Source organism: Triturus cristatus, chromosome 8 (genome assembly GCF_964204655.1).
Source record: "Triturus cristatus chromosome 8, aTriCri1.1, whole genome shotgun sequence".
Taxonomy (NCBI): domain Eukaryota; kingdom Metazoa; phylum Chordata; class Amphibia; order Caudata; family Salamandridae; genus Triturus; species Triturus cristatus.
In genome coordinates, this window is record NC_140591.1 from 1,619,634,773 (window position 1) to 1,619,646,912 (window position 12,140).

A 12,140-nucleotide genomic window follows, 5' to 3' on the forward strand; every position below is an offset into this window, starting at 1 on the left:
TTTATCTCTATTTTGCTCTTTGTCACTCTTTTTTCCCTTTTTTATTCAAAGCATTACTTTGAAAATCTTCACAATACCACGTTTTTTAGTTTTTCAATTTAAGATGACCCATTCTAATGTTCACAGAACAACACTTTTCTTTTTAAAATGTATTAAACATTTGCGTGATGAAAATTATTTTTACATGTAAGGACCAATAATAAGGTGCTGCTGAGATTTGAACTCCGGATTTCCTGTTTACGAGAGAGGCGCTTTAACCACTTAGCCACAGCACCTACTTTAGTGATACAGAAGGGATCATTAATTTAGTATTGGTGATCAACTTCTGTGCCTGTGTTAAAGTGTCTTAATATGTATTCTAATGTTAAACAAGCAAGGATTTCTAATCTGTAAACAAGAATAGCTATGTTGTATTAAAAAAGAACACATTTTAAACTCAATCCCATATTTTGAATAGTTTATAAATAAGTGTTTTGCATATATTCATCAATATTGCTCAAATCTAGGGTCATATTTCATCTGCCTCTTGCTCATTGAAATACCTTTTTGATTTTGCAATCACAGTATTGTTACTATAATATTGAAAACACTTTCAGTTTTTATTAGGTTTAAGATGATCTGTTCAACCGAAAGATAAATCAGACTTTTCTAAATGAATTGAATCGCAGGACGACTTAATGAAAATAATTTTTTATTTAAGAATGAGGAAAGCAAGGCACTGCTGAGATTTGAATTCAGGATCTCCTGTTTACTAGACAGGCACTTTAACCAGCTAAGCCACAGCACCGTCTTTAAAATGCTTTAAGGAACAGTTTGCCATATGGTGTTCAAGAGAAACCTGAGATTTTCACTTTCATAATCATTTCTCATTTCAGAAAACGCACTACGCAAATAGTTTAGACGAGGATACTGATCCTATTCATAAACACCTCATTGATATATTGCTTATCCTGTTCATAAATGTTTTAATTATGCCTTCTTTAAGAATGCATTACTTGAATTCAACTCTAGAATGATTTTTTATCTCTATTTTGCTCTTTGTCACTCTTTTTTCCCTTTTTCATTCAAAGCATTGCTTTGAAAATCTTCACAATACCACGTTTTTTTGTTTTTCAATTTAAGATGACCCATTCTAATGTTCACAGAACAACACTTTTCTTTTTAAAATGTATTAAACATTTGCGTGATGAAAAATATTTTTACATGTAAAAACCAATAATAAGGTGCTGCTGAGATTTGAACTCAGGATTTCCTGTTTACGAGACAGGCGCTTTAACCACTTAGCCACAGCACCTACTTTAGTGTTACTGAAGGGATCATTAATTTAGTATTGGTGATCAAATTCTGTGCCTGTGTTAACGTGTCTTAATATGTATTCTAATGTTAAACACGCAAGGATTCCTAATATGTAAACAAGAATAGCTATGTTGTATTAAAAAAGAACACATTTTAAACTCAATCCCATATTTTGAATAGTTTATAAATAAGGGTTTTACATATATTCATCAATATTGCTCAAATCTAGGGTTATATTTCATCTGCCTCTTGCTCATTGAAATACCTTTTTGATTTTGCAATCACAGTATTGTTAATATAATATTGAAAACACTTTCAGTTTTTATTAGGTTTAAGATGATCTGTTCAATCGAAAGATAAATCAGGCTTTTCTAATTTAATTAAATCGCAGGACGACTTAATGAAAATATTTTTTTATTTAAGAACGAGGAAAGCAAGGCACTGCTGAGATTTGAACTCAGGATCTCCTGTTTACTGGACAGGCGCTTTAACCAGCTAAGCCACAGCACCCTCTTGAACATGCTTTAACGAACAGTTTGCCATATGGTGTTCAAGAGAAACCTGAGTTTTTCAGTTTCATAATCATTTCTCAGTTCAGAAAACGCACTACTCAAATAGTTTAGACGAGGATACTGATCCTATTGATAAACACCTCATTGATATATTGCTTATCCTGTTCATAAATGTTTTAATTATGCCTTCTTTAAGAATGCATTACTTGAATTCAACTCTAGAATGATTTTTTATCTCTATTTTGCTCTTTGTCACTCTTTTTTCCCTTTTTTATTCAAAGCATTACTTTGAAAATCTTCACAATACCACGTTTTTTAGTTTTTCAATTTAAGATGACCCATTCTAATGTTCACAGAACAACACTTTTCTTTTTAAAATGTATTAAACATTTGCGTGATGAAAATTATTTTTACATGTAAGGACCAATAATAAGGTGCTGCTGAGATTTGAACTCCGGATTTCCTGTTTACGAGAGAGGCGCTTTAACCACTTAGCCACAGCACCTACTTTAGTGATACAGAAGGGATCATTAATTTAGTATTGGTGATCAACTTCTGTGCCTGTGTTAAAGTGTCTTAATATGTATTCTAATGTTAAACAAGCAAGGATTTCTAATCTGTAAACAAGAATAGCTATGTTGTATTAAAAAAGAACACATTTTAAACTCAATCCCATATTTTGAATAGTTTATAAATAAGTGTTTTGCATATATTCATCAATATTGCTCAAATCTAGGGTCATATTTCATCTGCCTCTTGCTCATTGAAATACCTTTTTGATTTTGCAATCACAGTATTGTTACTATAATATTGAAAACACTTTCAGTTTTTATTAGGTTTAAGATGATCTGTTCAACCGAAAGATAAATCAGACTTTTCTAAATGAATTGAATCGCAGGACGACTTAATGAAAATAATTTTTTATTTAAGAATGAGGAAAGCAAGGCACTGCTGAGATTTGAATTCAGGATCTCCTGTTTACTAGACAGGCACTTTAACCAGCTAAGCCACAGCACCGTCTTTAAAATGCTTTAAGGAACAGTTTGCCATATGGTGTTCAAGAGAAACCTGAGATTTTCACTTTCATAATCATTTCTCAGTTCAGAAAACGCACTACGCAAATAGTTTAGACGAGGATACTGATCCTATTCATAAACACCTCATTGATATATTGCTTATCCTGTTCATAAATGTTTTAATTATGCCTTCTTTAAGAATGCATTACTTGAATTCAACTCTAGAATGATTTTTTATCTCTATTTTGCTCTTTGTCACTCTTTTTTCCCTTTTTCATTCAAAGCATTACTTTGAAAATCTTCACAATACCACGTTTTTTTGTTTTTCAATTTAAGATGACCCATTCTAATGTTCACAGAACAACACTTTTCTTTTTAAAATGTATTAAACATTTGCGTGATGAAAATTATTTTTACATGTAAGGACCAATAATAAGGTGCTGCTGAGATTTGAACTCAGGATTTCCTGTTTACGAGACAGGCGCTTTAACCACTTAGCCACAGCACCTACTTTAGTGATACCGAAGGGATCATTAATTTAGTATTGGTGATCAAATTCTGTGCCTGTGTTAACGTGTCTTAATATGTATTCTAATGTTAAACACGCAAGGATTCCTAATCTGTAAACAAGAATAGCTATGTTGTATTAAAAAAGAACACATTTTAAACTCAATCCCATATTTTGAATAGATTATAAATGAGGGTTTTACATATATTCATCAATATTGCTCAAATCTAGGGTTATATTTCATCTGCCTCTTGCTCATTGAAATACCTTTTTGATTTTGCAATCACAGTATTGTTAATATAATATTGAAAACACTTTCAGTTTTTATTAGGTTTAAGATGATCTGTTCAATCGAAAGATAAATCAGACTTTTCTAATTTAATTAAATCGCAGGACGACTTAATGAAAATATTTTTTTATTTAAGAATGAGGAAAGCAAGGCACTGCTGAGATTTGAACTCAGGATCTCCTGTTTACTGGACAGGCGCTTTAACCAGCTAAGCCACAGCACCCTCTTGAACATGCTTTAACGAACAGTTTGCCATATGGTGTTCAAGAGAAACCTGAGTTTTTCACTTTCATAATCATTTCTCAGTTCAGAAAACGCACTAAAATAGTTTAGACGAGGATACTGATCCTATTGATAAACACCTCATTGATATATTGCTTATCCTGTTCATAAATGTTTTAATTATGCCTTCTTTAAGAATGCATTACTTGAATTCAACTCTAGAATGATTTTTTATCTCTATTTTGCTCTTTGTCACTCTTTTTTCCCTTTTTCATTCAAAGCATTACTTTGAAAATCTTCACAATACCACGTTTTTTAGTTTTTCAATTTAAGATGACCCATTCTAATGTTCACAGAACAACACTTTTCTATTTAAAATGTATTAAACATTTGCGTGATGAAAATTATTTTTACATGTAAGGACCAATAATAAGGTGCTGCTGAGATTTGAACTCAGGATTTCCTGTTTACGAGAGAGGCGCTTTAACCACTTAGCCACAGCACCTACTTTAGTAATACAGAAGGGATCATTAATTTAGTATTGGTGATCAACTTCTGTGCCTGTGTTAAAGTGTCTTAATATGTATTCTAATGTTAAACAAGCAAGGATTCCTAATCTGTAAACAAGAATAGCTATGTTGTATTAAAAAAGAACACATTTTAAACTCAATCCCATATTTTGAATAGTTTATAAATAAGTGTTTTACATATATTCATCAATATTGCTCAAATCTAGGGTCATATTTCATCTGCCTCTTGCTCATTGAAATACCTTTTTGATTTTGCAATCACAGTATTGTTACTATAATATTGAAAACACTTTCAGTTTTTATTAGGTTTTAGATGATCTGTTCAACCGAAAGATAAATCAGACTTTTCTAATTTAATTGAATCGCAGGACGACTTAATGAAAATAATTTTTTATTTAAGAATGAGGAAAGCAAGGCACTGCTGAGATTTGAATTCAGGATCTCCTGTTTACTAGACAGGCGCTTTAACCAGCTAAGCCACAGCACCGTCTTTAAAATGCTTTAAGGAACAGTTTGCCATATGGTGTTCAAGAGAAACCTGAGTTTTTCACTTTCATAATCATTTCTCAGTTCAGAAAACGCACTACGCAAATAGTTTAGACGAGGATACTGATCCTATTCATAAACACCTCATTGATATATTGCTTATCCTGTTCATAAATGTTTTAATTATGCCTTCTTTAAGAATGCATTACTTGATTTCAACTCTAGAATGATTTTTCATCTCTATTTTGCTCTTTGTCACTCTTTTTTCCCTTTTTCATTCAAAGCATTACTTTGAAAATCTTCACAATACCACGTTTGTTAGTTTTTCAATTTAAGATGACCCATTCTAATGTTCACAGAACAACACTTTTCTTTTTAAAATGTATTAAACATTTGCGTGATGAAAATTATTTTTACATGTAAGGACCAATAATAAGGTGCTGCTGAGATTTGAACCCCGGATTTCCTGTTTACGAGAGAGGCGCTTTAACCACTTAGCCACAGCACCTACTTTAGTGATACAGAAGGGATCATTAATTTAGTATTGGTGATCAACTTCTGTACCTGTGTTAAAGTGTCTTAATATGTATTCTAATGTTAAACAAGCAAGGATTCCTAATCTGTAAACAAGAATAGCTATGTTGTATTAAAAAAGAACACATTTTAAACTCAATCCCATATTTTGAATAGTTTATAAATAAGTGTTTTGCATATATTCATCAATATTGCTCAAATCTAGGGTCATATTTCATCTGCCTCTTGCTCATTGAAATACATTTTTGATTTTGCAATCACAGTATTGTTACTATAATATTGAAAACACTTTCAGTTTTTATTAGGTTTAAGATGATCTGTTCAACCGAAAGATAAATCAGACTTTTCTAATTGAATTGAATCGCAGGACGACTTAATGAAAATAATTTTTTTTTTAAGAATGAGGAAAGCAAGGCACTGCTGAGATTTGAATTCAGGATCTCCTGTTTACTAGACAGGCACTTTAACCAGCTAAGCCACAGCACCATCTTTAAAATGCTTTAAGGAACAGTTTGCCATATGGTGTTCAAGAGAAACCTGAGTTTTTCACTTTCATAATAATTTCTCAGTTCAGAAAACGCACTACGCAAATAGTTTAGACGAGGATACTGATCCTATTCATAAACACCTCATTGATATATTGCTTATCCTGTTCATAAATGTTTTAATTATGCCTTCTTTAAGAATGCATTACTTGAATTCAACTCTAGAATGATTTTTTATCTCTATTTTGCTCTTTGTCACTCTTTTTTCCCTTTTTCATTCAAAGCATTACTTTGAAAATCTTCACAATACCACGTTTTTTTGTTTTTCAATTTAAGATGACCCATTCTAATGTTCACAGAACAACACTTTTCTTTTTAAAATGTATTAAACATTTGCGTGATGAAAATTATTTTTACATGTAAGGACCAATAATAAGGTGCTGCTGAGATTTGAACTCAGGATTTCCTGTTTACGAGACAGGCGCTTTAACCACTTAGCCACAGCACCTACTTTAGTGATACAGAAGGGATCATTAATTTAGTATTGGTGATCAAATTCTGTGCCTGTGTTAACGTGTCTTAATATGTATTCTAATGTTAAACACGCAAGGATTCCTAATCTGTAAACAAGAATAGCTATGTTGTATTAAAAAAGAACACATTTTAAACTCAATCCCATATTTTGAATAGTTTATAAATGAGGGTTTTACATATATTCATCAATATTGCTCAAATCTAGGGTTATATTTCATCTGCCTCTTGCTCATTGAAATACCTTTTTGATTTTGCAATCACAGTATTGTTAATATAATATTGAAAACACTTTCAGTTTTTATTAGGTTTAAGATGATCTGTTCAATTGAAAGATAAATCAGACTTTTCTAATTTAATTAAATCGCAGGACGACTTAATAAAAATAATTTTTTATTTAAGAATGACGAAAGCAAGGCACTGCTGAGATTTGAACTCAGGATCTCCTGTTTACTGGACAGGCGCTTTAACCAGCTAAGCCACAGCACCCTCTTGAACATGCTTTAACGAACAGTTTGCCATATGGTGTTCAAGAGAAACCTGAGTTTTTCACTTTCATAATCATTTCTCAGTTCAGAAAACGCACTACGCAAATAGTTTAGACGAGGATACTGATCCTATTGATAAACACCTCATTGATATATTGCTTATCCTGTTCATAAATGTTTTAATTATGCCTTCTTTAAGAATGCATTACTTGAATTCAACTCTAGAATGATTTTTCATCTCTATTTTGCTCTTTGTCACTCTTTTTTCCCTTTTTCATTCAAAGCATTACTTTGAAAATCTTCACAATACCACTTTTTTTGTTTTTCAATTTAAGATGACCCATTCTAATGTTCACAGAACAACACTTTTCTTTTTAAAATGTATTAAACATTTGCGTGATGAAAATTATTTTTACATGTAAGGACCAATAATAAGGTGCTGCTGAGATTTGAACTCAGGATTTCCTGTTTACGAGACAGGCGCTTTAACCACTTAGCCACAGCACCTACTTTAGTGATACCGAAGGGATCATTAATTTAGTATTGGTGATCAAATTCTGTGCCTGTGTTAACGTGTCTTAATATGTATTCTAATGTTAAACACGCAAGGATTCCTAATCTGTAAACAAGAATAGCTATGTTGTATTAAAAAAGAACACATTTTAAACTCAATCCCATATTTTGAATAGATTATAAATGAGGGTTTTACATATATTCATCAATATTGCTCAAATCTAGGGTTATATTTCATCTGCCTCTTGCTCATTGAAATACCTTTTTGATTTTGCAATCACAGTATTGTTAATATAATATTGAAAACACTTTCAGTTTTTATTAGGTTTAAGATGATCTGTTCAATCGAAAGATAAATCAGACTTTTCTAATTTAATTAAATCGCAGGACGACTTAATGAAAATAATTTTTTATTTAAGAATGAGGAAAGCAAGGCACTGCTGAGATTTGAACTCAGGATCTCCTGTTTACTGGACAGGCGCTTTAACCAGCTAAGCCACAGCACCCTCTTGAACATGCTTTAACGAACAGTTTGCCATATGGTGTTCAAGAGAAACCTGAGTTTTTCACTTTCATAATCATTTCTCAGTTCAGAAAACGCACTAAAATAGTTTAGACGAGGATACTGATCCTATTGATAAACACCTCATTGATATATTGCTTATCCTGTTCATAAATGTTTTAATTATGCCTTCTTTAAGAATGCATTACTTGAATTCAACTCTAGAATGATTTTTTATCTCTATTTTGCTCTTTGTCACTCTTTTTTCCCTTTTTCATTCAAAGCATTACTTTGAAAATCTTCACAATACCACGTTTTTTAGTTTTTCAATTTAAGATGACCCATTCTAATGTTCACAGAACAACACTTTTCTATTTAAAATGTATTAAACATTTGCGTGATGAAAATTATTTTTACATGTAAGGACCAATAATAAGGTGCTGCTGAGATTTGAACTCAGGATTTCCTGTTTACGAGAGAGGCGCTTTAACCACTTAGCCACAGCACCTACTTTAGTAATACAGAAGGGATCATTAATTTAGTATTGGTGATCAACTTCTGTGCCTGTGTTAAAGTGTCTTAATATGTATTCTAATGTTAAACAAGCAAGGATTCCTAATCTGTAAACAAGAATAGCTATGTTGTATTAAAAAAGAACACATTTTAAACTCAATCCCATATTTTGAATAGTTTATAAATAAGTGTTTTACATATATTCATCAATATTGCTCAAATCTAGGGTCATATTTCATCTGCCTCTTGCTCATTGAAATACCTTTTTGATTTTGCAATCACAGTATTGTTACTATAATATTGAAAACACTTTCAGTTTTTATTAGGTTTTAGATGATCTGTTCAACCGAAAGATAAATCAGACTTTTCTAATTTAATTGAATCGCAGGACGACTTAATGAAAATAATTTTTTATTTAAGAATGAGGAAAGCAAGGCACTGCTGAGATTTGAATTCAGGATCTCCTGTTTACTAGACAGGCGCTTTAACCAGCTAAGCCACAGCACCGTCTTTAAAATGCTTTAAGGAACAGTTTGCCATATGGTGTTCAAGAGAAACCTGAGTTTTTCACTTTCATAATCATTTCTCAGTTCAGAAAACGCACTACGCAAATAGTTTAGACGAGGATACTGATCCTATTCATAAACACCTCATTGATATATTGCTTATCCTGTTCATAAATGTTTTAATTATGCCTTCTTTAAGAATGCATTACTTGATTTCAACTCTAGAATGATTTTTCATCTCTATTTTGCTCTTTGTCACTCTTTTTTCCCTTTTTCATTCAAAGCATTACTTTGAAAATCTTCACAATACCACGTTTGTTAGTTTTTCAATTTAAGATGACCCATTCTAATGTTCACAGAACAACACTTTTCTTTTTAAAATGTATTAAACATTTGCGTGATGAAAATTATTTTTACATGTAAGGACCAATAATAAGGTGCTGCTGAGATTTGAACCCCGGATTTCCTGTTTACGAGAGAGGCGCTTTAACCACTTAGCCACAGCACCTACTTTAGTGATACAGAAGGGATCATTAATTTAGTATTGGTGATCAACTTCTGTGCCTGTGTTAAAGTGTCTTAATATGTATTCTAATGTTAAACAAGCAAGGATTCCTAATCTGTAAACAAGAATAGCTATGTTGTATTAAAAAAGAACACATTTTAAACTCAATCCCATATTTTGAATAGTTTATAAATAAGTGTTTTGCATATATTCATCAATATTGCTCAAATCTAGGGTCATATTTCATCTGCCTCTTGCTCATTGAAATACATTTTTGATTTTGCAATCACAGTATTGTTACTATAATATTGAAAACACTTTCAGTTTTTATTAGGTTTAAGATGATCTGTTCAACCGAAAGATAAATCAGACTTTTCTAATTGAATTGAATCGCAGGACGACTTAATGAAAATAATTTTTTTTTTAAGAATGAGGAAAGCAAGGCACTGCTGAGATTTGAATTCAGGATCTCCTGTTTACTAGACAGGCACTTTAACCAGCTAAGCCACAGCACCATCTTTAAAATGCTTTAAGGAACAGTTTGCCATATGGTGTTCAAGAGAAACCTGAGTTTTTCACTTTCATAATCATTTCTCAGTTCAGAAAACGCACTACGCAAATAGTTTAGACGAGGATACTGATCCTATTGATAAACACCTCATTGATATATTGCTTATCCTGTTCATAAATGTTTTAATTATGCCTTCTTTAAGAATGCATTACTTGAATTCAACTCTAGAATGATTTTTCATCTCTATTTTGCTCTTTGTCACTCTTTTTTCCCTTTTTCATTCAAAGCATTACTTTGAACATCTTCACAATACCACTTTTTTTGTTTTTCAATTTAAGATGACCCATTCTAATGTTCACAGAACAACACTTTTCTTTTTAAAATGTATTAAACATTTGCGTGATGAAAATTATTTTTACATGTAAGGACCAATAATAAGGTGCTGCTGAGATTTGAACTCAGGATTTCCTGTTTACGAGACAGGCGCTTTAACCACTTAGCCACAGCACCTACTTTAGTTATACCGAAGGGATCATTAATTTAGTATTGGTGATCAAATTCTGTGCCTGTGTTAACGTGTCTTAATATGTATTCTAATGTTAAACACGCAAGGATTCCTAATCTGTAAACAAGAATAGCTATGTTGTATTAAAAAAGAACACATTTTAAACTCAATCCCATATTTTGAATAGATTATAAATGAGGGTTTTACATATATTCATCAATATTGCTCAAATCTAGGGTTATATTTCATCTGCCTCTTGCTCATTGAAATACCTTTTTGATTTTGCAATCACAGTATTGTTAATATAATATTGAAAACACTTTCAGTTTTTATTAGGTTTAAGATGATCTGTTCAATCGAAAGATAAATCAGACTTTTCTAATTTAATTAAATCGCAGGACGACTTAATGAAAATAATTTTTTATTTAAGAATGAGGAAAGCAAGGCACTGCTGAGATTTGAACTCAGGATCTCCTGTTTACTGGACAGGCGCTTTAACCAGCTAAGCCACAGCACCCTCTTGAACATGCTTTAACGAACAGTTTGCCATATGGTGTTCAAGAGAAACCTGAGTTTTTCACTTTCATAATCATTTCTCAGTTCAGAAAACGCACTAAAATAGTTTAGACGAGGATACTGATCCTATTGATAAACACCTCATTGATATATTGCTTATCCTGTTCATAAATGTTTTAATTATGCCTTCTTTAAGAATGCATTACTTGAATTCAACTCTAGAATGATTTTTTATCTCTATTTTGCTCTTTGTCACTCTTTTTTCCCTTTTTCATTCAAAGCATTACTTTGAAAATCTTCACAATACCACGTTTTTTAGTTTTTCAATTTAAGATGACCCATTCTAATGTTCACAGAACAACACTTTTCTATTTAAAATGTATTAAACATTTGCGTGATGAAAATTATTTTTACATGTAAGGACCAATAATAAGGTGCTGCTGAGATTTGAACTCAGGATTTCCTGTTTACGAGAGAGGCGCTTTAACCACTTAGCCACAGCACCTACTTTAGTAATACAGAAGGGATCATTAATTTAGTATTGGTGATCAACTTCTGTGCCTGTGTTAAAGTGTCTTAATATGTATTCTAATGTTAAACAAGCAAGGATTCCTAATCTGTAAACAAGAATAGCTATGTTGTATTAAAAAAGAACACATTTTAAACTCAATCCCATATTTTGAATAGTTTATAAATAAGTGTTTTACATATATTCATCAATATTGCTCAAATCTAGGGTCATATTTCATCTGCCTCTTGCTCATTGAAATACCTTTTTGATTTTGCAATCACAGTATTGTTACTATAATATTGAAAACACTTTCAGTTTTTATTAGGTTTTAGATGATCTGTTCAACCGAAAGATAAATCAGACTTTTCTAATTTAATTGAATCGCAGGACGACTTAATGAAAATAATTTTTTATTTAAGAATGAGGAAAGCAAGGCACTGCTGAGATTTGAATTCAGGATCTCCTGTTTACTAGACAGGCGCTTTAACCAGCTAAGCCACAGCACCGTCTTTAAAATGCTTTAAGGAACAGTTTGCCATATGGTGTTCAAGAGAAACCTGAGTTTTTCACTTTCATAATCATTTCTCAGTTCAGAAAACGCACTACGCAAATAGTTTAGACGAGGATACTGATCCTATTCATAAACACCTCATTGATATAT

At 31.7% G+C, this 12,140-nt stretch overlaps 5 non-coding genes across 5 annotated transcripts; all 5 read right to left on the minus strand.

The window, feature by feature from the left end:
• Nucleotides 1-1,221: 1,221 nt before the first annotated feature.
• On the minus strand, nucleotides 1,222-1,294 carry TRNAT-CGU (transfer RNA threonine (anticodon CGU)). Its single transcript has one exon. It is a non-coding gene; the product is annotated as a tRNA-Thr (tRNA).
• Nucleotides 1,295-3,259: 1,965 nt separating this feature from the next.
• On the minus strand, nucleotides 3,260-3,332 carry TRNAT-CGU (transfer RNA threonine (anticodon CGU)). Its single transcript has one exon. It is a non-coding gene; the product is annotated as a tRNA-Thr (tRNA).
• A 2,981-nt stretch (nucleotides 3,333-6,313) lies between these two features.
• On the minus strand, nucleotides 6,314-6,386 carry TRNAT-CGU (transfer RNA threonine (anticodon CGU)). The gene has a single exon. It is a non-coding gene; the product is annotated as a tRNA-Thr (tRNA).
• A 945-nt stretch (nucleotides 6,387-7,331) lies between these two features.
• On the minus strand, nucleotides 7,332-7,404 carry TRNAT-CGU (transfer RNA threonine (anticodon CGU)). Its single transcript has one exon. It is a non-coding gene; the product is annotated as a tRNA-Thr (tRNA).
• A 2,980-nt stretch (nucleotides 7,405-10,384) lies between these two features.
• On the minus strand, nucleotides 10,385-10,457 carry TRNAT-CGU (transfer RNA threonine (anticodon CGU)). The gene has a single exon. It is a non-coding gene; the product is annotated as a tRNA-Thr (tRNA).
• Nucleotides 10,458-12,140: the final 1,683 nt, after the last annotated feature.